At 43.9% G+C, this 26,309-nt stretch overlaps 2 long non-coding RNA genes across 3 annotated transcripts in view; one reads left to right on the top strand and one right to left on the bottom strand.

Annotated features, from left to right (window-relative positions):
- LOC113955412 overlaps nt 1–2,237 on the bottom strand; it is a 6,424-nt gene extending 4,187 nt beyond the window's left edge. For both annotated transcript variants that reach the window (XR_003530542.1, XR_003530541.1), the window contains exons 1-2: nt 1,850–2,237; nt 934–1,024 (exon numbers count right to left, since the gene is read on the bottom strand). This is a non-coding gene — a long non-coding RNA (uncharacterized LOC113955412). The remainder of the gene's footprint in view (nt 1–933; nt 1,025–1,849) is intronic.
- Nucleotides 1–26,309, top strand: part of LOC113955411 — a 94,096-nt gene that overhangs the window by 9,019 nt on the left and 58,768 nt on the right. The gene's annotated exons all lie outside the window — the stretch shown is intronic.

Below are 26,309 nucleotides of genomic sequence, written 5' to 3'. Positions count from 1 at the left end.
GGGGCAGCCAGGGGGTACAGATGTGAGGCTGGTGTGAGACAGGGACTCACATGTGACCCACGGGTGATCCGTGCGTGAGCCGCGGGGAAGGATGGCCCGGAGCCCGCCTATCCCGCCTTCCAGACACAGCCTGGGGCTGCAAAAGGCTGTACTGCACGACTGCAAGCACCGGGCTCTGCGGGAGCTTTAGGGAAAGGTTATGTCCGAGTATATTTAGTGTTTGTCTGCGAAACTTCCAACATTTCAGTAGCTGCATAGTATGATGACTTATGAATTCTGATGTCCTGCTGAAAAAATTCACTATAGCAAAGCAGAGAAGTATTAATTTTAATCGTGGTTTGTCCAGTAAATAAACCCTTTAAGCTGGTTCTCTCCATCTGGTCACTCAGTGTGAGAAATTGCAAATAACTCACAAATAATTGCTGTGAATGTATTTGGTATTGCCTTTTCTTTGGTGATGTGTGTGTTGGGGGGGTGGCTGTTCCCAGCAGAGGAACAAGGAGGAGTGAGTTTAGGAGGTTCAATTTTCATCTTTATCTTAACGTCTGCTTTGGTATCATCTGCACTTTAGGGAGCATATGCAGCACTGTCCTTGCTCCATGTGCCTTGTGGTGGTGTTCTGTGGACTTGAGGGGATTCTGTTATTATTAATGATTGGAAGCATGAGTATGTGCCTTTTCATGGGGGGTTGGTATTATTTATACAGTGATTTATGATGTTGCCAGACATCCATTCTGAAGTTTCATTTAAAAATTTGTTTGTGGGCAGAATTTGGGTCATAGTCAAAACCTTAGCAGTGACCCATCGAAGATGGAGGTGAGGGGGAATGTTATTACTTCTATGGCTGTGTTTTCTCTTTGAATTTCCTTTTTTTAATTTGACATGGGTATTTTAGAAACAAGCTGAATGCATTTTAATGAAAAGAACTCTTACAGAGGTGAACTGAAGACTTGGGGTTTGGTTTAAACCTCGGTCTGCACTGTCCAGCCTTCTCCTATGGGCTGGTGGGTTTTTGTATTGCTCTCTGCAAAGGAAACAGGAGGAAAGGGATCTCAGCGTGCCTGTATATCCATGGATATCTGTAGAGCTGTGCGGGTTGTTTAGGGATAATTGACTGATGTGGCACAAGCTTATGCCCTGGTTAATTTTGGCTTACTGAGAGTTCAGTTTGATGAGGTTTTAGAAGCTTATCCTGATGTATTTGTGGGGTAAATAGATTGAGACAGGTACCAAACCCCCTCTGGTTCACTTAACAGACACTTGGTTTTGGCATGTGTTATATTAACACTTGGATTGATTGTGCCACCATTATTTTAGAGATTTGAAAATGCAACATTTTCTCTTTCAAGGGTCAAACCACATAGAACATACCTCTTCACAACTTTAGTCAGTTCTGAAGACATGGAACGAAGTTGCTTGATTTTAATGACCCCAGAGTCAATTAAAAAATGTGATTACCCTGTGCTTCAGACAGATTCTGTTGTTAAAGCACTTTTAAGGAGTATATCCCTTGGTAATTGCAAGCTTTCCCTGCAGCTGGGTGGCCGTGGTGACAGTCAGGGCCAGGCCTCGCCCTGACAGCAGGCATAGCACAGGCTCACCCTGCAGTGCAGTGTGGAGGAGCAGCACAAATCTGGGCTTCTTGCAGTCAGATGGTTTTGAAATACAGTCCATTAGTTTATTGTCCATATGGAACCGGCACTCTGGAAATGCAGAAGCAAAGAAACAAGTGGCAGCTGAGAAATTCCACTGACCCAGTTAAGTGTAATTACAAGGTTAGAACTGGGGCCAGAAGGGCTGAGCTCTGCCTGTAACGTCTCAGTGCTCAGCCCTGTCTGAACGGCATTACCTCATCTCACATCCATCCGGGAGCAGAGCTCCAAATCCCACAAGAACAGATCCAAGTTATCCAAGGTCGTCGTAGGAACAGAATGTGGAGAATTCTCTTCCCTCTCAGTTAGCAGGCCATGCTGACTAGCCTGGGATGCAGCCTCACATCTGTCAGGGTCACTTTGGTCTGGGTGAAATCCGTTTGTCAGATGGTTCCTTGGCACTGCCTTTCCCACGTGGTCCATGTGTCAGGTGGGAGGGAGGGACAGGAGTGTCAGCAAGAAGGGAAGTAGAAGGGAAGTATAAATATGCTGCAGTGCCTTGTAAAATACCGGCTTCTGTGAGCACATGGCATCAGTTGGAATAGATGACATGCTGCTCCCAGTGATGGCACCCACAGAGTCTCAACTGCTCTTAATGCTTCTAGCCCGAATAAATGCCTTTCCTCTTGAGTTCTTCTCAGGAAAGAAATCAGCTTTTATATTGCATGCAGCAGACTCAATCTCTGTTTATTCGGTCATTTTGAAATTTTTGTGATTAAAAAAACAGGTAGAAAAAAACCCCAAGACATTGTATAGAAGTATTAGTAATTCAGAAGTATTTGAAGGTTTGGATTTTTCTTGGAGTGAGCCCCAGCAGTGTTTGTTTGGTTTTTTTTTCATGTGCATGTTTTTATTATGCTGTAAATAGTGACAGGGATAATGGGCTAAGTTACACAGTCGAAAAATTCAAACTGGGAGTGTTGTTTGGCTTTTTTAAAATATTAAATTTTATAAAAATATTAATTTTTGTGTATATAGACATAAATATTAAGGCCATGAAGTGAGGCAGTGAAATCATGTATTGAGTAAAATACAATGAATGTACAAACACAGATTTTTAGTATAGGTAACAGGTGGCAACGTGAGTAGAAAAATAAACCATGGAGTTTTAGAGTGCTAGCTAAAACATTTGTTTGATCTTTCTTTGATCTTTTTTAGATCTTGAAATAATGCTCACTGCCATTAACAAAATGTCATAGTTGTGAGATCAGGGTTTGGAAGAATCTTTGTTTCATTTCAGGCTTTTCTGAAAATGGTATTACATTCTGTTGTTTATTTTGTTTCCCCGGTCTCTGGCACAAGGGCTGTGTCATTTGAAGTGAGTTTGTCCAGCAAAGGCTTTGATTGTCACCGTGTGGATTAACTCTGGCAATTTCTTGCTCTGTGCAGTGGAGAAGTGTTGAATTTCACTGATTATTTAGATGGAAATTAACAAATAAGATTTCCTATGAAGAGTGCTGATAACACTCCAAGGGCCTTTTTCCCAGAAGCTACCACAACTCTTGGGTTATTTAATATTAATAAGTAGAGTTGGGTGAGTTTTTTCTCAAATTGCACCCTGTAATTTTTAAGGGCTCAGTCAACGATCTTATTGATTTTTTTTAAATTTTTTTTAATATAACTCTGGTAGATTTTTCTAAAACTTGCTGTTATTTTATAAATGTAACTACTTGTTGAAATATGAAAGCATTGTGAAAAGTTTTAACTACACTTCTCATGTCACTTATACATCTACTGAACGTTCTCAGTAGCTTCTTCTTTCCTTGAGTGAGCTTAAATTACATTTTCATTCTTTTTATCAAAATGGAATGAAGAAATAAAGTTATTTATTTCTTTGTGTTTATCTTGAAGGTAATCAGTGATAAAAATACATGAGCAATACAAAAACTGCTTTTAATTCTGCAGGTGTTGTGAAGTGTATTTCTGAAATTGCTCCAGTAGATGTTGCTTTATGGATTACTTTCTGTAGGTATGGATTATGTGAAATTTGTCTCAAGCCTCTCTGTTTGCAGAGTGCAGAAAAGCCTCCCAGTTCTCGGCTTTTCCGCAGTTAGACCAGTAGAGTGATGGAGGAAGCCAGGCCTGACTGATCAGCCCCTCCCATGGTGCCGTCAGATCCCGCTACAGGGGGGAAACCCGTTTGCTGGAAGGCGAAATGCGGGAGAGCTGTTACGTTCTCAGCAGAGAACAGTCTCCCCGTGTGCTCTGAAGAGTGAGAGCATTATCTCTGGCCGTCAGTGTAAGGGACAGTGGAACTGAATCCCTGCCGGCACATCCTGCTTTCCGCCCGGGGTGCTCCTGCAGGACCCTGCTTTCCCGGGGCACTGGTGGCACTCCTCGCTGCGGTGTCCCAGGCACTGGGAATTGCTGCTGGCAGGGCTGGAGCCTGGCAGGGCTGGAGCCTGGCAGGGCTGGAGCCTGGCAGGGCTGGAGCCTGGCAGGGCTGGAGCCTGGCAGGGCTGGAGCCTGGCAGGGCTGGAGCCTGGCAGGGCTGGAGCCTGGCAGAGCTGCCTGTCTGCCCGGGACTGTCCACACTGCCTTATTTATTTATTGGATTTTACGTATATAACATTTTCGTATGTAACAGCAGGCTGATAAAAGAAGAGATCACCACCTCCTTTCCTGGCAGTTGTAATTTTTTCCTGACAATTCCTCCAAGGTTGCAACTTCAGGAATTTCACACAGCTGCCCCCACAGAAGGGGGGAGAAAGGGGAAGAGAAAGAATACTGAAATGTTTTATCCTTCCTCAGTGGAATATAGCATTTCCTGCATTGTTTTCTGGGTGTCCAGGGTCTGGAATAGGCAAAACTCCCATATAGTTCCCTAACACATTTTGCACAAATATTTGTGACAGAGTTTTAAAACATCTTTTTTTTTTCTGCTCATCATTGCTCCCTGAAGTGTTTTTCTTTTCCCTCAGTTCTGTTCCTCATCTCAAGTAACACTGATCTCCTACCTGTCTTGTCCTTCCCCTTGGTTTCAAACTGGCTCAGATACTTTGGCAATATTTTCCAAAGCGAGCAGCCAGTTCCCATGTGCATGAATCTTTATTTATATGCAGTATTTGGGAGTCAGTGCTGCCTAACTTTTAGGCAGGATTCTCCTCCTCCCTGCCAGTCTCTTAGGAGGTGCTGCAGAAGGATCACTCAGCCTTATTGCTGAGTATCAGAGGCACCCAAATGCAACTGGCACTTGAGTCCAGCGGAGGAGCCCTTCCTGGGGTGACGCCGCTGGATGTGTCGCGTTAGTTCGTCACAGAAAGGGGCCGTGTAGCTGGAAAGAGGTGAAGGTGGAGCTTGTTTGGTCTGTCGGTGGTAGCTTGGTTTTATAGCCCTGCCTAGAAGGAAATTTAGGCGTAACAGAATTGGCTGTGGCTCTGGCAGGTTTGTGCTCTTCATAAACCTCCAGTTCCCTGCTGTTACTTGTTGCTGTAGTGTCTCTGTCTCTGGTCCTTTGCAGTTCCACACCTGGCAGGCACTGAGGCCTGGGCAGCAAAGTGGGTAACCTGGTTCTGTTCCTGGCATTGTTTTACCTGGGTGGGGAAAGAAACATCAAGTCACTTCCCTCTGCTTCCTTTCCTCCTTCCTTGTGATGCACTAGTGATAATGACTTCCTTATACCAAGTCTGGGAATGAAATACCTGTATGTAAAGATTTCTTTATTAAAGAATTTGTAGTCTTGAAAACAAAATACTTCAAAACACACAAAACCCACTCTTTGTAGAACCTTGTTTAAGCAAAAGGACACAGGGAGGGATCAGCATTCTGTATCTCTCTGGATCTTGGTAGTTACTATTTTTAAGTCTATATTTGATCTATGGATTGCAAAGACCCTTAGGTACCTGAGTTCTCAATTAATTTCCCAGGCAGAATTGTAATCTGGTTTATGCTGACTTTATGCTATATAATAAAGGCCAAATTACAGAGCGGGTGGGGCTCGGAGTAACGTGGTCTACTGGAAGGTGTCTCACAGCAGACATGTGGAATGAGATGAGCTTTAAGGTCCCTTCCACCCCAAACCATTCTGTGATTCTCTGCTGTATTGAGAAGATAGATGTACAGCCAGTGTCTGGACTCCTGTGGTGAATACATTGTGCTCTGTTTCCATTAGAAACACCTGTATATTTGAGGGGATAAGGGACAGTACTTACCCAGTCTTTCTGGGTAAGAGCCAAAGCTGACATAGCTGCCAGTCAGCTGGAATGCTTTCCTTCCTTCCTGCTGCCCAAGGAGACAAGAGGAAAAGCAAAGTGGAAATGAGAAGCAGAAGATGGGCTGTAACCTTCAGGAGCTCCCAAGGACTGGTTTTACCTTGGCTGTGTGGGTGGAGAACAGAGGCTGTGCTCCTTAACTGATGCTGGTTTGGTAGTGGGAAGGGCCAAGGAGAAATGGAAGGAGGACAAGGAATTAGGGGGATTTCAGGCTGGAGAAGTGCATGATAATAATGTGTAAAATGGCCATCTCCACATAGCTTGTCACATCTTAGGAATCCTGGTACACCTTCCCCTGCTTTAAGAGGCACTGTAAGTATGAATGTGTATTATCTAATAAAACATTCATCAAAGGTTTTATCAGAATCAGTTTACTTACGTGCCCCCCCCCCCCCCCCAACCACAACCAAGCAGCTAATTCAAAATCTTCTCTAATTTGAAGTCTTTAAAAACACTCGGCAGGTAATTTTTTTTATTATTAAAAACCACAACAAATAAATACTTTGCTAGTCATTTCATGTCAGCCAGTCTCATGTGAGGACAAAAGCTGTTATTTCTGTGAGGTCACTGAAAGGGGTTATGAGTGCAGTAAACTACACATCAGCATCACATGGTGGCTACTGCCATGACAGAAGGCCTATTTATGTGGCAAGCAAAGGATGGGGAAAACGAAGGCATTCAGGGATTCTGAGGGCAAAATCGATCACCAGGCCACTAAATAGCTAAACTGTCTAACTCCTGAACAATTACAGTGATTCAGGAAGCTTGGGAGGTTTGGGCTTTGCTTTGGAGGAAGCAGAAGTCAGGAGAGGCTGAACAGATTTCACTCAAGGGGAAGAAGTTGAGTATCTGTCCAACAAGTTTTTGTTCATGTTCCTGACAATAGTTTGGGGGTTTGCTTTGCTGATAACTAATACCAAAGTGATCTGCTCACAGATCTGTAAATAAACAGTACACCAGCGTTAGAGGAGGAGTGGCAACAGAACCATGTGTGCCTGTTATGTCAGGGGGTTTATTCAGGTGTAAAATTTCATTGCAGTGGATTTGCCCCTTGCACCACTACAGAAGGGGTAAGGGATAGGAGGAAGCTGAGCAAGATTTGAAAGGATACAAACCGTCTGAGGAAAAAATTCAAAACATTTAGGCTCTTAAACCTTGACTGTAGCTTACTCCATATGACAGCTTATCAGAGTATGGATCCTGGTTTTCCAGAGTGCACAGTGAAGTCCTGCACCTCATATATATATATATTAAATATATATGTGTATCTACCAGGATAGTAAAAGCCACAAAACAGTAAAACATTTCTGCACAAAGATGATTTTTTCCTCCTTTTTGAATATTAAACTTGGTAGGTCAGATGAGCTTTGTAACTAAGTTATTGGCTTCTGTTCCTCTCACACCCCGGCTCTTCTTCCAGAGGCACTATTGCAGTGCTCCAGACTCCCAAAGGCACGGGCTGGTAGTCACAGACTGACGTTTGCTTTCTGGTGAAGTGTAATTGCTCTGCCTTGCTCTACTCCATTCCATGAGAAGGACTTTTCAGAAACTGGTGAGGGTTTCAAGGTTTCATTTCCATTCTTACTTGTCAGCAGGAACTTGTGTTAGAATCAGATCCTTTGGACTAGAAATACTAAAGTGCTGCACTAGTGTTGGCTGATAATTTTTGTGGCCTTCACTTTAAACCAACTTCTAAGTTGTTGAATCATTCTAACTTCAGTTCTTTTGCACTAACTGTTGCACTGACATGTTGAAGTAATATAATTGTAGTGTTGGGAAACACTGGTCTCAGTTTCTAACTGCTTTTGGTTTGGTCTAGGTCTTCTGAGGCCTTGTCCACAAAAAGGTGTTTGTCAGAACTGCTATTCCAGTGTAATTATATGGCAGTACTAAACAAACAGTGTCATGCTCTGGGTGTTCACTCTTGCATTAATGGGGACCTTTTTTTTAGTATAGCTTAGTTCACTTACTTGATATAATTTGAACTAAAGCAAGACTATTCGGACAGGCATTTGCAGGAATTCTATTAACATAGTTCAAAACACACCTTAGGTGATGGGTAGGACTGGGAGCATAGACAAGCCTGCTTTCCTCCTGGTGCCCAGGAACAGAAACAGGATATCCACTGACTGCAGCAGGAGCTGGGTTAGGTTTTACATGGTTATTTACTGGGAGTACATGGGCATCCCATTTTGGTTATGTTTCTGTCATGTAAATCTAACATGGAAGTACATGGATTGAAAACACCATCCCAGCTGATTGTCTCAAGCTCTGATTTTCCTGAATGCTGTTACTCATTTTTCTGTGACTTTACTGGGTGTGGGTTGTGATGTAGCAGTGGAGAAGGTGCACTGACACAGGAGGTGTGTGTGGGGACATGCTGTCACCTACATCTGTAAGAGTTAGAGCTGGGGTCTGTGTTACATGGGCTGTTTTCCTGTGCCTCCTGTAAATGTCCACTATATTTACAGCCTTAAACTGCCAGGAGGACTTGGCTTTGTGTTGAAGAAATGAGTCCATCTGTGGGAGACACACTTGCCTCTTCGGTCCCTTTTGTCAGTGGGAACCTGTTGGAATTCAATGGAGATGTGGCAATTACAGGAGTGCTTACACCACCTAATGGAGCTGAATAATTTGAGTTTCATTATGGGTTAAATGACAGTCATCTGTGGTGAGCCATGGAGAGCCAGGGAAGGGAAGTGGGTAAGGAGGACTGTCAGCATTCTTTGAAGTGTTCAGCCAAGTGAACAGGCAAACTGGAAAAGACAATGTCTAACTTTTATTACATTGGCCTGAATGTAGTGTATATGTGTATTCCTTTGATTTATGCTTCTCTTTATATCTCGTGCAACATCTCATGCTTTTATAATTCAGAACTGGTAAACCAAAGGAATTAGTTGTTTGGATAAGAGGGGAAATGGCATGGAGTGGATGTGCCTGTTGGGAGAACAGGGCAGGGCTGGGAGCAGGTGATATGGCTTCAAGCTTTCCTTTTAGAATCACTGCTTTTTCTATCTTGTTTTTAGTAGGTTGGGGAAATGTCAAAATAACTATTTATTTAAGACTTTTAGTGAATGGATTGTGTACATCCTGTTTCTTCTGCACAAGCATTCGGATTGCAAAAATCCTCACAAAAATCGGTGTGACTCTGCCCATTTGTTGGCAGCCTCAAAGCAGCTGGGCAGATAGAACTGTGGTATTAAGCTGAGAGTTCCACACTTCCAGGTAGGTCAAGAGATGGTTGCCACGGGTCAGGTTTAATAGATGTAAAGCTAAATACATGAACAGAATGGCAGATCTTGTGTTACTCAGATTTTAAATGGTTTAAGACTAGAACTGAGACTCCCTGGCACAACTGGAGTCCATGCAATCTCTTTACTAAACAGTGCTGCAAAACGTGATCCTGCCAAAGTTCAGGCTGTGGGCTCTGAGGCCTTCTGGCCTGTCTGTGGAACTCAGTGGAGCTCTTGTACTCACTGTTGTGCCCAGTTCAGACCTGAAGGGCAGCCTGGTGTCCCTCACCCAGCTGCCCCTGTTGGCACAGCCCTGAGTCTGCTCCTCAGTGAATTCTAAAGCCAGGGGAAGGTGGGGTTGGGGAGGGGCTGTTCCTCCCGTGACAGGTAACTTGTGCTGGGCTAATTGCTGTCTAATTTACTAACTGCAAATCTTACATTTAAGAACAAAACCAACACTGTTAAAAGTATTTCCATATAGTCCTACTTATCTTTTTAGTGATAAAAGAAAGGGTTTAGAAGTTCAGAGAACTCTGCATCTTTGATCCATGCCTGGCAAGTGTCCCAGCAGGGCTAGTGCCCTCAGGCAGCAGTGGTCCTCCCTCTCTGTAATGAGGAGTCTGCAGCAGGTGTGTTATCTGACCAAACCACGGGCCTTGGCTCTCCCTGCCCCGTTTATTTGCAAAGTATTACAGAGTGTATAGGGCAGAAAATGAGTGTTGCTTATTTGCTTTGCTAAGTGTGGTGGGTTTTTTGCTGTGTCTGTAAGCACCTTAAATGGTTACTTTGCTGTTGTGCTGCATTCATACAGCCTGGGTCAGGCTGACTCCCATGGCAAGGGACCTCTGGGGAAAAGAAGTTTGCAGGACTGTTAATTAAATCTGTATTCCCAGGGCATCTGTTGTGCTGGTGGTGTTTCTCTCTCTTCAAATTCAGAAATTTGATTATTGCAGAAGGCTTGTAAGGTTCCCTGTGTGTTTGCCTTAGTTTTCATTTAGTCCAGGTCACTTTATGCAGCTGGTGTGGCTGTGTGAGCCTGTCTCACGTACACTAACTTCTGAACATGAACATTTGTTAGTTCAGACCCTGAATAAAAGGTTTCCTTTTATCTTAGCTGGATTCTTGGTGGTTTTCAATAGTCAGTGCAGATGCTTGAGTGAAACAAGTCTGTAACAGGGAGTCCTGCTCAACAGTTCTTCAGGTAATGTGAAAGTGCCTTTGGTGTTGTGCAAACCAATCAGAGCAGACACAGGCTCCATCCCCTCCCCTGCTTGATGTGCTGTGTATCCAGGAGGATGTGCTCAGGTGAACACCCCTGGGCTGCTTTCACACAACCGGGGGATTTCTGCAGGTCCCAGTTGGTGCCTGCCCCTGGCAGTGCCTGCAGGGGGGAGCTGCAGAGTGGAGACACAGCCCTGGGGGCTGTAGGAAGATGAGACAGCTCGTGGCAGCGTTGAGTGCTGATATTATGTGTGTGCTGCTGACCACACCTTCCAGGGGCACAGTCACTCCCACAGCTGAAGGGAAAAGTTTCTGGAGACAACCTCTAAAGTTGCAAGAATAATTTGTTCAGGGACAGGTTCATTCTTGTTGGACAGATTTTTTTTTTTTTTTTTCCCCCAGTGCTTGGCTTGAAGAGCAAGAGAATCTGAGAGGTTCAGTATTTAGAAAAACAAAAATTTGGTTTCTTCCCAGATAAATCTTAATGGTCCTTTGGAGATGCAAATAGCAATGGGTTTGTTAGAGCTGCAAGTAGGAATGCCCATGAGACGATACCTTCCATGTAAATATGGGAACAGGATCATTGGTAGGAAAAAAAGGCATAGCTTTGTTTTCCATTTTGCATGGATATAATAATAAAACACAGGCAAAAAATTCAAGGTAGTTTTAAGAATTAAGACTTTGATTAACCTGTTGTGAATTTATTCAGTGGCTTTTACCCAAGACTAAATGTACTTGGGGCCAGAAGATTGTACAGAAAGGACAGAAACCTGGGTTGAGAGATGAAAGGAAAGAATCCCTTTTGCTGCTCTTGTGCAAAGGGACCGGGGGCAGCTGAGACACGGGGCCATGATTTCCTGAAGAGCAGCTTGATCAAATACAAACCTGCATTTTAGCTGGGAAAGCATAAATTTAAACCTGGAAATACATGGGAAAGCCTAGAAAAGAAGCCACATGACTGAGATCCATTCTATGCAGGGACTAGGTGTCAAATGTGGGACTGAAATGCAGTTTGGTGGCGTCACTGGAGGAGAAGGATGTTGATGCAGGTGAACTCAGCACAGTGACCAGGAGCATTCCGGGTGATCCAGGGCAGGCATTCAGGGAGGGACAGTATCAGGAGTGGGGAACTGAAGGGAGGCTGCAGGGAAGGCATGGGAAGCTACAGCTGGAGAACAGAAATGGGACACTAGATGGGATTGCTGAGGTGTGAAGAAGGAAGCCAAGGATGTTGTTCACTGTTATTAGAAGAGAGATTTTGATGCAGAAGTACAGGCAGAGCGATCTTTTTAGATGTTTAAGTGAAAAATCTCTCAGATACTAAATTAGCAATTTTTAAATTATAGGAACAGCTTTTTATTGACTTTACTTGAAATCAAACTGCAATAGCAGTTACAGAAACCAGTGTAGGATATTTTTTCATATAGATACTAGTTCCTCAAATTGCCTTCACCTTTCAGCTGAAGTGCAGAGACTGCCTCTTTGGCTCCAATTAGTTTAGTTTATAAAGCAATTTCTGAGGCATAAGCAGTAAAGGTTTCTCTCAAATTAATGCATTCCTTCTTTTTACCAGTCCTTTAATATTTAAAGAGCTATAGGCATTACTGTCCTTGCCTTAAATACAATTTATTGACTAGCTTGAAGAAAAAGTACAACTTGTCCCATGAAATGTGTTATTTGCCAGTTGCTGTCTCATTAAATACTCTGGCTTGTTTCATGGCACTCTCAGCTGCTGAGCTTTTGAAAGATAACATGAAACATAACAGGAAGCAAGAATTTGCCTTCCCCCCCCCAGAAGTGGAGCCTGTACTTCTATTGTTCTAGTAAAGCAGTGTTTGTATGGGGATATTTATAATTTAACCTGTACAAAAGTCTATCCAGCTCCTTGTCCACATGCAGTCTGTGTGACTTGAATAATTCCTCAGTGAAGTACCATATTTAAGGACAAGAGAAAATGAGTTGTGATTTTGTAATACCTCATCAGGTGGACTATGTTTTTCAAAACCAGAACGTCTTTCCTTTATTCCATGATTTCTTTGACTCTGTTTAGTGCAGGAAATGAAAAGGTATTCATCTGGTTCAGTTGTGAAAGTTGTAGGGCTCATGGTGTGCCTTCTGCACTCGTGTTTACTGGTGACAGTGAGGCTGCTGTGCTCGTGCTGAACACGGCAGGGTGAACTGGCTGCCTCCAGCACTCTGCTTTGACTGTGGGACAGGAGCTGAGATGTTCTCCTCAGCCTCAGCTGTGTGCATTCAGGGGAGAATGAAAAATCCAGACATATAAATAACTGAATGAGCAGAAAAGAAGGTGCTTTGGGGACTGTTGATACTAAGATGTGAGCGTAGCTTGTTGAAATTCTACTCCTAGACTTGAGCCTCTAAATAATACCACAGAGGAACTTCACATCCTGAGTGTTCTTTGTGGAATTGACCTAAGTTATTCACAGAGATGTGAGGAAAACATCATACTAAAGGTATGATAATGAAGGGTGAAAGAAAAATTTGTTCAGTTCTATTCTCACATTCCTATAGGCGTATATGATTCTTTAATACTTTGAGGAAATTAGAATGAATTTCTCAGCCAGAAAATCGCTTCCAATATGGGATAGCATTTAAATGCATACTGTAACTGAGGTGGAGTTCCTAATACATATTCTGCCTGACAAGGTTTGAACAAATGTATCAAAGCAGGATAAAACCACTCACCTCTGAAAAGACAAAGGAAAAGCTTTTTCACTCCTGACTCTCCTTTGAGAGAGTTCCTGGTGTTACTGAGGAGGTGACACTGAAGGGGAACGAAGTGCTCAGAGCTGTGGTTATTTTCACCTGAGCACACACTTTGCTGGGATACGTTGTGCCTCCTCCTGCAGAGCTGCATTCTGGCAAAATAGAACACCCTACCTTTTGGAAATACATCAGTGGTTTGATGCCAAAACTTGCTTGGGAAGAGTTTCTGCAAAGGACACTTGGTTCCCCTGTTCCCGTGGGACACATCCGTGGTTGGTGTTGGGAGCTGGAACAGAAGGGCTGCAGAGGGAAGGCTCATGTTTAGCTGCCTGTTCGTGCAGCACGGGTGGGGTGTGGGAAAGCAGCACGGGAATTTTAAGTTAAACTAAGAGCTATGGGGTTTCAAACCTTCCTTCCCTTTCAAAGGCTGCAGCTGTAAATGTGTGTATTAATTAGGCTGGTCTGCAGTTTGGTTCAGGCTCTGTGTCACTTTTGTGCTGAGAGCAGGCTGAAATTTGGGTCAGTGGGAAGTCAGTTGACTTCTGTCTATTTACACGCTTTTTCTTCCAACTTGAAAATTGTACCGTTGCAGTTTTCAGAGTTATCCAGTCAGTTCTTTCTGGTAGCTATTACCAGGTGGGAGACACTAAGTGAACCCACTGTTTGAGAGAGAGGGTTTTTCAATAAGTGGTTTGTACCCACTGGAACCTGGTGACTAGAAGTTCTCAGGCTCTTTGGGGTGAAGTTGCAGTATTACGTGGTACCCCCATGAGCAAACAGGAATCCATGCTTTAGTCCTCTTCACTGGCAGTTTAGAGGCAGGATGTGTTGTAGCTGCAGAACTGACCAGGTGAAGCTGTGAAGCTGCATCTGTAGAGGGGTAGAGCTTTTGCAGTTTGATTGAGTTTTGTGCAAGAAAAATGTGCTTGCCCAGAGTCCTGGGCTGAGATTCAGAAAGTAACTGCAACACACAGCTTTTGCAAGAAGCTGTTGAGCAGGAGGAGAGGACAAGTGTGCTCCTTCCTTTTTAATGCTCCTTTCGGAAAGCAAAACAGGAAGACAATCCAATGTCAACCTTTGCAGTAGACCAGCTGATTGTAAAACACGGGTTTAGCTCAAAATTTCAATTTGGATCAGGTTTATCTGTATTTTATATTTTTTTAAGCATTTGTGATGATTTATTCTGTGCTGCAATTTGCATCTGCCTTCAGATGGCAAAGGAAAAACTTAGTGTACAGCATCTGGAGGTCCATTTGAAAAAGGAATGTCCTTACCAGTGTAATTACTGGTGCAGCATGTGGGACTAATTCATCTTCTCTCATTGTTAGTCCCAGTCCTAACAGCGCCTTTGTCACTGAACAGCTGACGAGTCCAGAGCTGCTCTGGCAGTGCAGGGCTCTGTGTCACTCCAGCTTATTTTACATTAATTTCCACGCTTCTCTCACAGGAGTTCCAGGATGGAACTTCTGCCCAGGGTGAAACAGGAGCTCTGGTAACTGATCTCTTCTCTTCCAGGGTTAGTTGGCTCTCTGTGCTTATGTTGGCACTGCTTGGGTTTAAGGCTTCCAATCAGAAAACTGTCTTTTTGCCTGAAAAAGCAAAGTTCGTTTTGAGGTTAATTGAAGTCTGTATTGCTAAGACAGATATTTCACCTATTGTTACATTCAACTGTTCCAGCTCGTGTTTGGTCTGAGTACTGTGCACAACGTCCCTCTCGTGTTTACTGAGCTGTGTTACACTCTGGTCACATACAGCTTGAATACAAAGAAATGAATACAATGAAGGTTATTAAATATGGGAAAAACTCCACGTCTTCTAATATTATAGAAGAAACACTGTATTTTGGGGGAGTCTAACCTTATGTAATGGTACTTTCTTGAAAAAATACTTTATAAAACTTCCTTTCCTCTGTTTGAAATGGCCACCTTTTGTCAGTACCAGAGTTAACACAGTTAAGGGCCACTTTTATAGTGTCTGACTTTCTTGCTGAAAACATTAAAGATTAGATCACTGTCTTGCAGAAGGGGAAGGGGGTTTGTTTGCTTTAGTAGTAAAATACTTTGGTAAATAAGAGAAATGTGGGCCAAAGAATTTCTGCAAACGTGGATATAAAATGCTGTTTCCTTTTTTTTTTCCCCAGTTTGAAAAATAAAGTTCCTAAGTTTACTTTCCTTGTCCCAGAGTAAACTTACTACTTCATGTCAGGCATGTAACTTTCTCCGAGTCTTTGATTTTAGGTCTGAGAGTTTTCTGAAGTCTTTCAAGGTGTTAGGAGGTATTTTGCTTTCCAAAAAGCTGTAATTTTCATCTTTAAACATTGGGAGCTCTGCCTGCCCCCTCCTTGTCACCCTCCTGATACACTGTGTGATACTCCAGTCTGGGGTAAATTTGTGGGAGAGGAACCGAGAGGGCCTGTGTTGTGGAGCTGGAAATGCTGAGGAGGCTGTGGCCACGGGATGTGTGACTGTCCCTTGGAGCTCACATCCAAGTTGGTACCGAGCAGAGAACAGAATGTGGGAGAAGTTATTCTGAGTGTGTGTGCATGTGATTCCAGTTTCCAAGGAGACCCCCTTCTTTGTCTGAACATGTCCAAAATGATTGCCTAATTGATCTCATCATGTGGGACACTCGGTCTGTCTTTCTGTCTGCTTCTCTCACGCGTTCTTTCCTCCACATTGTTAAGCAGAAAGTAAAAAAAGCCCAGTTAGGTTCTGGAGGAGCCAAACAAAGCCCTGGGCCTGCCCGGTGGGCGAGCTGGGGCTGTCCTTTGGTCAGCCCCATGGCCGGGGTGTCCCCAGCGGGGTGTGAGCGTTGCGCTGGTCCGGCTCGCGCATGGATGCTGCTGAGCGCCTCTGAATGAGACAGCTGGGAATGCTCCTGCTGAATTTCCACTAATTATACAGTGAAGGGACCGGCTCTCTTTGCCTTCCCCAAGCTCAATAGTCTAGTTTCACTGATTAAAGAACCAACAACAAAAAATCCCCCCCAACACAAAAAGCTCGGGGAAGGAGGAGGTGTCAGTCAGCGCCGGTGCTGAAAAGCATGCTGATGTGCTTTTTTTGTTGCTTGTGGTTTTGTTGGTACTGATGATTTGCTAATGAAAGCCAAAGCTCTTTCAAATTTAGTCCCTCAACACTGGAACTGGAAATGAGGAGTTCAAGTTTAAAAACATTCCTGCCAAAGGGAGGAGAAGATTGCAGAGGGCAGTGAGAATGAGGTGCTGCGGCAGAGCTGCAGGTCACTGCACACTGCAGTTCCTGTCACTCAGGAGCATGGGGACTTTGGCCAGTCCCCACTTCCTTGCTAAGCAGAGACTTCAGTTAGCCTCGAGAGAAATGTAACCTGAACTACGGAAACACAGTATTACTGAGACAGAAACTGAAATTACATTGCAGCTCAGTACGTAAAGAAGAGTAATGAAAACATAGTATTGAATCAGTATAGTGCCTTCTAAAAGAAATTTTGTTTAAACCCTCTCTTTTTGTGGGATTCTTTTAATTTTTTAATTTTTATCGAATTCCTTTTCCCTGTGAAGGCAATGCTTAAAAAAGAGGAACATCAGTTGTATAGCATGGTTTTGTTTGTTTATTTGCAATAAGTGTGTGAAAGTGGGGAGAGGGCTTAGTCTGTGTCAGTTTATCCACAATGTGTCACATGGGGCGTAAATACCAGCTGGCACATGAAAAAGGTCCAGGCACATATAAGCCAACAGAATTAAGCACGGACAGCTTGAGGAGCAGAGTCTGAGAAAATACGTGGAGTTTGCAGCAGCCACAGCTCTCAACTTTCCTGGTGGCTTTTGTTGGAGGGAATATGATTAATCTCCTCTTTAAGAAAAGGTCCCCATGAGCATTAGAAGCCAGTCCCTCTCTGCCCTTCCTACTGGAAAGAAGGGAGTAGTTTCACAGGCTTTGATCTCGCCAGCTCCTCGTGCTTCCCTCCCTCCTGCGAGCAGAGCTGTGGAGCTGCTGGGTGCAATCCAACAGCAACAGCAGCATCTCTGCAAGTGGAGTGCAAGGAGCAGCTTGGGGACAGCTTGAGTGACTAAGAAGTGCAGGGCAGAGCACACATCATGTTACAGACTGAGAGGTGGGACAGAGCAGGGGGTGAAACAACAGGCACTGTGGGCACCTGGGACTTCACTTAGGGGCCTGTTCAGGGAATGTTGTGCTGATAGGGACATACAGGACTGGGACTGGGAGTCCTAAATGTCCTTCACAAGCTCTGTGGTCCCCCCTCTACAACTGGGGGGAAATTCTTGAGCTGTATTTAATTAAAACATGATAAATGGTGCATTTGAACAAAAAAGTCTCTTTCCCCCTTTCTGTCTTCCCCCTGCAAGTTCTGGCCAAAGCCTGAGGCCACTTCTCTCTTCTGTTTTGGAAGAGTTATATGAAGAGGAGCTAGCAGGATTCTTGACCTTTTAATTTGAATGTCTTATGTTTTAGCTGAGAGGAAAATCAAATTTGAAGATACACTGGGTTTTTTTTTAATAATTCCTGTTTGAACCTACTCACATTCTATGCGAACAGGGTACTCTTGGATGGAGTTCATCTTCAAAAGGCTGAGCTGTGAGGCAGCACTTCAGAAAGTTTTTGCAGAGGGACCTGTTCTGACAACATGCAGCACAATGGCAATAAGGAGCATGCTTGCTGAGTAGCAGGGTGCTGCTCCCACCTCGGAGTGAAGCAAGGGAATAGCTCTCTCATCCTGCACCTGCCCCTACCTGACCTTAAGGAACAAGCCTCCCAAGTGACATGTGCCTGTTTTTGGAGTATGGCATGTTTGGAGCACTCCACAAACAGAACTGCTGCTATTTGACGTGAGGGTAGTGAAATAAACAAGGAAAATAGACTTTGCTGACTCGCTTGGCAAAATACATCTTTCTGAGCCCAAGGCTGAGACCTGACAACTGGCTTTAGCGTATTATTTGACAAAAATCCCTATTTAATCTGTGTGAGATTCAACTGGTTTTGAAACATAATATCAGGTGTTAGGCCACAAAATAGCTGGGTGTGCACGACTGCCCTGTGCACAGAAGCACTGAGCTCTCCAGACATACCTGCTGCCCTTGGGTAGTAGCTGCCAGAAGATACAGGCTTAAACTCCCCTTCTCCTCTGTTCTCTCACCTCACAATCACTGTCTTCTCTTTTCTTACCCCCTGCTGCAGCAAACTACCCAAAGGTGTAGGACAGTCCTGCTCTCAGAGGGTGCTTCTCACTTGCAGAAACTGTCTTTTCTCAGCCAGAGTCCCAACTGCAAACTCTTTATTTGATCTGCCTCCTAGTGTTTCTACACTTCCCATCATTTAGAATCTTCAGTACAATATTCCCTGCCAAACTTAGGTGGATCCAGCCTGGCAAAGCCTTTCTTGTGGGGGTGGTTATTAAACTGAAGTTAATTAACAGTAAGCATGTAAGAGCTTTCACCACAGGCAGATTATTTTTTATTGTTATTTCTAAAGTATATTCTATAGTATTTTGACAAAATATGTTTTAGTAATGTTTTTAAACTAAAGAACAGATTAGAAGAGCTCCTTTTTTTTCAGCTCTACATATAGCTATTGTACATGTTTTGTCTTCGCCACGTACCCTTTCCAGAACATGACTTCCATTGTGACGATAACCAAGAAGAGTCAACATATCTTTTCAGCGTTAGGAAGTATTTTTGATTGGATTAGGACAGGAGAACAATTTCCCAGAAGGTCAGGAAATGCAGGCCTGCTCTCTGCCCATGGCGTGTGCAGCCCCCAGCAGCGCAGGGGGACAGTCCTGCCTGCACCTGGGGACAGAGGTTAGGAGGAGGGACACTGCAATTAGGTAACGGTGTTCTTTAATGTATTATAACGTTTTATTTCCCCTTTCTGTGTGTGTAATTCCTTCTGTAATTGATGTCATAGGTCCTTTCTGCTTTTTCCTTATCTCCTGTGACAGAGGCTGCTCCATTTCCCCCCAAGGTGCTGAGGGCCTGTGGAGTGCAGAGGAGCCAGCAGATGTGTTCCGTGGTTTACTCTGTTGAGTGTTTCATCAGCTCGTGCTCTCTCGCCCGCTGCCCTGAGCAGAACGTGGCTGTTTGCTGACCTTCCAGTGTCAAAGGACTGCTCCTGGGGACTCAGACAGCATCACAGATGTGCATCCAGGCCTTTCTGGCCCCCTGAAAGCTGCTTCCCACTGTCCTGAGAGGCGAAGGACAGGGGCAGGCCATTGCACGGACAGGACTAAGGACGTTAGGGCAGGTTTTTCTCACTCTGTTCCAGTGTGGAGATGTTTCCAGTGTGAGTGGAGTCAAAGGGTATAACTGGCAAAACCAGAGCAATGCAAGGTTTCAGTTGGCCACCCTAAGTATTGGGGGCCAGAGATGTGTTGTCAGAGACTCACTTGCAGTGAGGATTGGCACTGTAAGATATGCTCATCTAACAGAAAGCTACCATCCCTGGCAGTGTGGATGATAATATAATTGTCACCTGTGGCACCACTTGTTAGATTGCCTTTGAAAACCAGGTGTGAGAACAATAGTCATTTAGTGAGAACAATGGTCATTTAGAAAGTTAAAATTAAAAATTAATTCTTAACATTATTCCTTCTTCATTTTTATCATATTTTTCTAATTTAAACATTTCAGAAGAAAAGCAGGAAACAAAAGCATCCATAATGTAATGTGTATTCTGGTTTTGCTACTCCCACAATAATGCAGTGTAATGTTCAGAAGCAGAACTTTCCTGCTTGGTCCAGGAGGGATTTCAGTGCTATTCCACAGAGTGTCACTGTGCTTGCTGTGTCCCCAAGGCAAAGTGTCACTGGCAGGAGAAAGGAACACTTGATTCTTGAGTCACAGTAAGGGTACCATCCATTTTTCTCAGTAGTCCTGGAATTGCAGTTTATTCTCATGTGGACATGTAGTGTCCTAATTCCATATGCACACACCTTTGGGCAGTATCCATAAATAAACCAGTGTTGCTCAAGGACTTCTGAGTGGGTAGCTGGTTCATCAGTACATAATCTCTGGAAGAGCTCTCATAATCTCTTCTAGTAGCTTAAAGCACTCCTAACAAAACACACACACACACATATACATATATATGTATGTCTCCTCCAGGGAGCTATTTCATTTTCTTCCCCCCTTGCCTATATGGAATTTCTCCCCCAAATTATTTTGGCCTGGTGCCCAGGAGTCCCCAGCAGTCAGTTGCTCAGTGTGTGTTGTAAGTCGTGCATGAAACAAGTCTTTATGCTGCTGGAAAGGAGAAAGGCCCAGTTTTGGGACACGTGGCACTTGTTACGAGTTACTCTTTAGAGAAATGGTTTTAGAATCCTGAGTTTTGCGCATTAAAAAAAGCTATACTGGGTTATAGTTAGTGATTTTTTTTTTTTTTAATATCTTGTTTCTATTTTCCTTTCGCTTCTGAGGGTTTTGAGGTGGAGATACCACAGGGTATGAGACCAGAGAGGAAAAATAATAAAGCTCATGATATTTTCCCTTTCTATGCAGAAGGTGCAGTGATGCCACGTGTGGTGGTGCAGTTTTATTGGCATTCAGTTCTGATGATCTTTATTACTCTTGGCTTCACAGTTTTGAGGTCTTGTGGATGGCAGGGTAGAGATAAAGCTGTTCTAGCACAGCATCTCCATTCTGGGTAACCTCTGCAGGATACTCAGTGTGTGGATAGAACTTGGTATATAAATTACATCTCTTCCATCCTTGAGCACAAAGACCAATGAAAAAGATTTACAAATAAACTGCATTAGAAGTGTGCACAACATTTTTCATGAAGGCGGCTTTTTTACCTACTTAATTGAAAGTAAAGAGATAAAAATGGATAATTGAAACATGGATGACAGTCCAGTTCACAGGGTGATTTCCCTAAATGCCTTAACTAAGAATTCAGTTGCATGTGGAGTTTTATACTAAGGCAGCAGGAATGAGAAAGCTTTTCTTCTCTCTGTTGTGTAGCAGCTTTTCTTCATGCTGCACAGCAGAGGATTTTGGCTGTGCAGCCCTTCAGAAGTGCCCCAGGAGCTGTCCCGAGGTGTTACTGGCCAGTAGAACAGTCTGGAGTGTCCCCCCTGACATTCCAGTCCTGTGGCACAGGGCACTGATCTGCCTGAACGGAACTGCCCCTGCAGAAGGAACAAGCTTGCAGTTACATTCAGCAAACTTTAATCAAGCTAAGTTTTCATTAAAGAGAATGGGAAACAGAGCTTTTCTCTCTCCTCAGATGTCTGCATTTTAAAAAGGGGGGGAAACCCAGGAAGTGTAAGTGAAGCAAAGGGACACTCAGGTGAGGACACTTGGGAAGTGGCTGCTCCGGTCAAATGTCAGAACACAAATACTGGGATATAAATGTTAGTGTGCATATACTGTGCCAGATGAATATTAGTACTTTTGGGTTGTTTCTGAATTATTTGGTAAGAGGCAATATCAGAGGAATAAATATGAAGAATTTGTCTTCTCTCATAAGAGTATATCTTGTTCTTCCGAGACCCTATGAGTCCTACATTTTCTTATGCATTCTTATTGACCCAAACAGAAATTGTATATAATTACTGAATAACTCACCACACATCAGATGGTTTTGGTGTTTGACGGTGTCTTTGACAAAGCATTTTAAATGTTACGAGTGTTGCAGCAGTGAGATTTCTTCTGAGTCAAACCAAATTTCAGTAAGTTCCAAGGGCAGTCTGGTAAATCCCTTGATGCATGTTACTTAGGGATAAGTGCAGGTGATTGCTGTGGTTGCTTATGAAAACTGGAACTGAAGCTGCAGGTTAATACAGATCCTTGAAAACAGCTTTATGACTTATGGAAAAAGTAATATGGTTTCCACTACAGAGAAACACGTGGCTAAGGCAGCTGCTGTTCTAGTTAAAACAGCGTTTCCCTCTGTGTCAGGCAAGGCAGAAGTTGTCCTTGGAGGGTTTTACGAACTCATAAATGATTTGTGCCACTGCAAACACAGTTTGTGTAGCTTTTGGTCTGTGTCTTTCGCTGTGATGTATCTGTACTGCGGCAATAAATCGGGTGTGTATGTTACTGTATAATACTAACAGCCATGCTCTTGACACTTCAGCTCACCAAGGGCTCACTTCCTCAGGTTTTTCCACTACTGTGTTTTGTCCCACATGATTTGTCCCCATTTACACCACAGATTTCTGAAATTTGACAGCATTTTTATGCTAAAGCCGAAAAGCCCAGAGCTCAGTATCTGGACCTGGAACAAGAGTTGGAAAACAGACCAAGGCCCAGAAGCTCAGTGCTTTGGGACTTGGGTCACTGTGCGTGTGTGAGAGCTGGGTGCTTCTGCAAAGCTGGCCCTAAGAGAGATGATCTCCTTCAGAAAATGTGACTTTAACTTAAGGGCTTGGCAGAATCTATTCCACTTTGAGTGTAGAGCTCCAAATTCTTGAGTTGTCTGTTCTTGTGTTGGGAACCAGCCCCCTCCTACCCAAGGGAGTGTGGCCTGACAAAAAGAGCATTGAGATAATGAAAATAAAGTGCATTCCATGATCCAAAAAAAGGCAGATAGAAATATTTCTAGCATAAATTAATGCTGGGCTTTGCCGGAAGAAATTGTGCTTTAGAAGGATGTCAGGAGTTTACATTGTTTGTGTTATTTTCATCTGGTTTAGACCGAAGAATGAAGCTCACAAGTCACATATTTATATATATATAGAGAGAGAGAGAGAGAGAGAGAATATAGGACTATTAGAATGCCTTCAGATTGAGCCTGTAATTCATTAATAGAACCCAACGAAGTCGTATTTGCCCTGTGACACACATACTGTCATATTCTTACATTAGGTGAAGTTGTCCATCTTTCTTTCCCTCAGACAGTACCTTGAGCATTCCAACACAAGTTCCTGCTGTGCATGAAGGAAGGTGGAGTATTGGGGCAGTTGGTTACAAACACTCTTCCCCAGAGAACAGAGTGGTTTGTTCCGTAGGCTCCCACTCCGGACCTGCTGTTACCTGTGTGTCTGATACGCAGGCTGGATCAGCGAGGGACACAGCTCCTGAAGTCTCTGCCCAGCATGCATGGACCTGATATCCAGGTGGATATCAGTCAGTTCAGACAGAGGAACTCAGTCTGGTCCAAAGCCCATTGCAATGTTCCTGAAGCACAGCTTTGAATTGTCTCATATATCCACACGCTTCATAGGTTTGTGCTAGAAATGCAAACACAAGAAAGCATGAATGTAGTAGCATGAAATCGCCCCACAAAAAGCAGAACAGATAATCAAACTAACATTATCAGGGAGGGAGATGGCAAGGCTCGACTGCTGTTGTGCTACACAAAAAGTAAGCAAAGAAAGGATGAATAAACTTTCTATAACAGAAAGCTGTTGAAGAGCATCTGTTCATGTCAATGTAGAATGATTTTTGAGAGTACTGGGTTATTTAATGTAGTTCTCAGTTCAGGAAATGTCTTTTTTTTAAAGGGTCTTAGTGCAGTTACAGAAATATTAATTTTAAAGGCAGATAGAAGAAGTCAGTGGTTAAAACTATCCAGAAGATTGTCTCCAGCAAGAGCATGCCAGTGTTTTAGTTTCCCAAATAAAGGAAATATGTAGGTAGATTTGTTTTGGGACTAAATAAGGGTATGAATGTCAGCAAGTCTGAATATAAGACAATCAAGAAGGTTGTCTGGAGCACGTGTGCATGTTACCTGTGCTTTTCCCAGAGTAGGCAGTCCCTAAATAAATGGATTCTTGAAACAAGTAAGGGTGTAGCTCCATGTATTTTCGCTGGGATTCAGTTTGAGACAATGCGTGAGTTCTTTTACTTTTCTCCTAATTCAGTTGTTTCTAGTGTGGTCTGCCGCAGTCTCAGCAAAAGTAACTCGAATTTGTTGTCCAGCTAACAGTGCCAGTGTCCCTGTGCCGTGTGGGACGCACGGACAGTGCTGTGTCGGTGCCCCCGCCGGGGCTGTGGGCGCAGGGAGTGCCCGATCCTGCCCTGCCCGGGGCCGTCCCGGCACAGCCCGGCAGCCCGCGGGGATGGGGCTCCGCCGAGGTGATTTACCGCAGCCCGCGGCAGGCGTGGGAATCGCCTCCCACTTCCCAGCCCCGGGGGAACAATCGGGGGGATTGTGTCGCTCGGAGACTTCCTAATGATCCATCCCAAATGGCTGGGCCAGGCAACCCTTTTGTGCACCTCGGCATCTCCCCTCGTGTGGCTTCCCACTCAGCGCTGTCCCAGTGTGTGCTTACACCGGGGCTCACGGGGCTCCTAAAAATAGGAGGGAGCAGTCCTTTACCTCACCTGTGGGAATAGTGGAGGGAGCATGGGAATGCAGGAGCAGCTTAAATTAACGGAGTGAATGATCAGAAACACTCGTCCCCCCAGTCACACACACGAGTCTCATGCTAATTGTGCAAATCTCTTAACATTTACCCACAAGTTCCTAAAGCTCTGATGTATAATTCATGGCAACAACCTGATTTACAGCAAAGACCAGAAATTAAGTGCATGGATCTTACTTTCATCCAAGGCGAGAGCAAAACTTGAACCAAGGGCCCTGTAAGGGGGCAACACGCTGCTCCTCAAGGTCCATGAGCTCTCTCAGCATAAACCATTTGTGTCTCTGCTCTCCCAGCACCGTGTGATGAAAGCAGGACCCGCAGCAGTGCTGGCACCACTGGCATGTGAACAGCTAAATGTGTTTGGGTACGTTACTGTGCTGGGGCTTGCAGGGGCCCTAACTCCTGCCAGCATGCACAGCTCCCAAACTGGCCTTTGGGTTCACTGGTGAAGGATGCTTATGTTATGTTTGGAACAGAAGAAAGTGCAGTCAGGAGGCTTTAGATCTTCTGTGACCAGGATTTCTGTGCTGCTGCCCGTGCTGTTGGGTTGAAGATAAGAGTGAGCTGTACAATTGTCCCGGGGAGATGCAGCAACTCATTTTTCCAAAGAATTATATTGTCCCCTTTGCCCTGCAAAATAAGGGCAAACGGCCCAAGGGAAGTGCTGTGTAAAATACTATGAAGAATAAATAGGTTCTTAGACAAATATTAGCAAATGTAACTGGGAAAAGCCTTTCCTGGAAATTAGTACATTAAACTAAAAACTGACCAATTTAATTTTTCTTCAGAGAAAACACTGTCTGTGACACAGCAAGAGCCAGAGATGTTGCATCAAATGCAGAACAAAAAGAAGTCCAAACCAAACTTTTTACTAAAACGTGTTAGAGCTATCAGCGTTTTAAATTTTGATGATGTGATAGGATTGTTAAAATCAATTTTTCCCCTTATGTTTTGCTGTTTAAGTTAATGGGAAGTTATTGGTTCTAAGTTGGCTGCAGCTGATAAGCATCTGTATTTGATATCTAGACCCATATTTTTCTGTCTGTAACCAGGTGTGACTTGATCTGACAGAACTTCACCAACACTCCTTGCTCCAAAACACCTGCACATCCCAAATCCTGTAGCAAACCCCTTCCCTGGCACTCCTCCTGGAAGAATAGCTTCTCTCTGTGTCCTTTTAAAATGAGCTGCTCAGTGACACTTGTGTTAGTGCTGGGCTGTAGTACCCTGAGAAAGGCAGTGTCTGGGGGGCTGGACCTTTCATGCCAGAGATTTACACGCACAGTTTTGTCTGGGATGGGCTACTACAAATAATCCACAGTTTTTAGTCTGGGGAATGAAACAAAACCACCTCAGTAATAACCCAACCAAAAGCACTCTCTCCAAATTCTGGGCAATTTCTGGGGCCAAGTTTGGACAAAATCCTCTCTGCAGTCCTCACTTGTTTATTTTACTTGTTCCTTACGCCTTGTCTTACCAAGCCTCTCTTCACAGACTTAGATGGAGAATTCAATTCTTGAATTATTTATAATTGGAACTTCTTATCTTCGAACAAAACACTGTGTTGAGGACAAGAATTATTCTTTCTGTCCCAGTGTGGGGTATTTCTGTAGTGTATCTAATCTTTGCTGTTGATGGTTTCCCCATCTGATGTGAGGAAACTTATTCAAGGAACCTTTGGACTGAAAAGGCCATTTAGTGTGAATTCAAAGTTAAATTGACTGAAACACCTACTCAGGTGTTATTCTTGCAGAAGGGCAGAAGGGATCACTGAAAAAATGTGCTGTTTCCAAAAGTGCTCTGAAAGCCTTTCCCCCTGTTCAGCCCCACGTCAGACACGTGTGCAGTGTCGTGTGGAGGGCACACAGGTCTGTCCAGGCGGGAAGCTCTCAATGGCTGTGTCCCGTCTCTCGGGGACATTAGGAAGAGTCTTCAGCGCTTTTTGAAGAGAACAAGGACACAAA

This window comes from Corapipo altera, unplaced genomic scaffold (assembly GCF_003945725.1).
Source record: "Corapipo altera isolate COAL_440 unplaced genomic scaffold, ASM394572v1 239, whole genome shotgun sequence".
NCBI classification, from domain to species: Eukaryota; Metazoa; Chordata; class Aves; order Passeriformes; family Pipridae; genus Corapipo; species Corapipo altera.
This window is presented reverse-complemented; position numbering and strand designations above follow the sequence as displayed.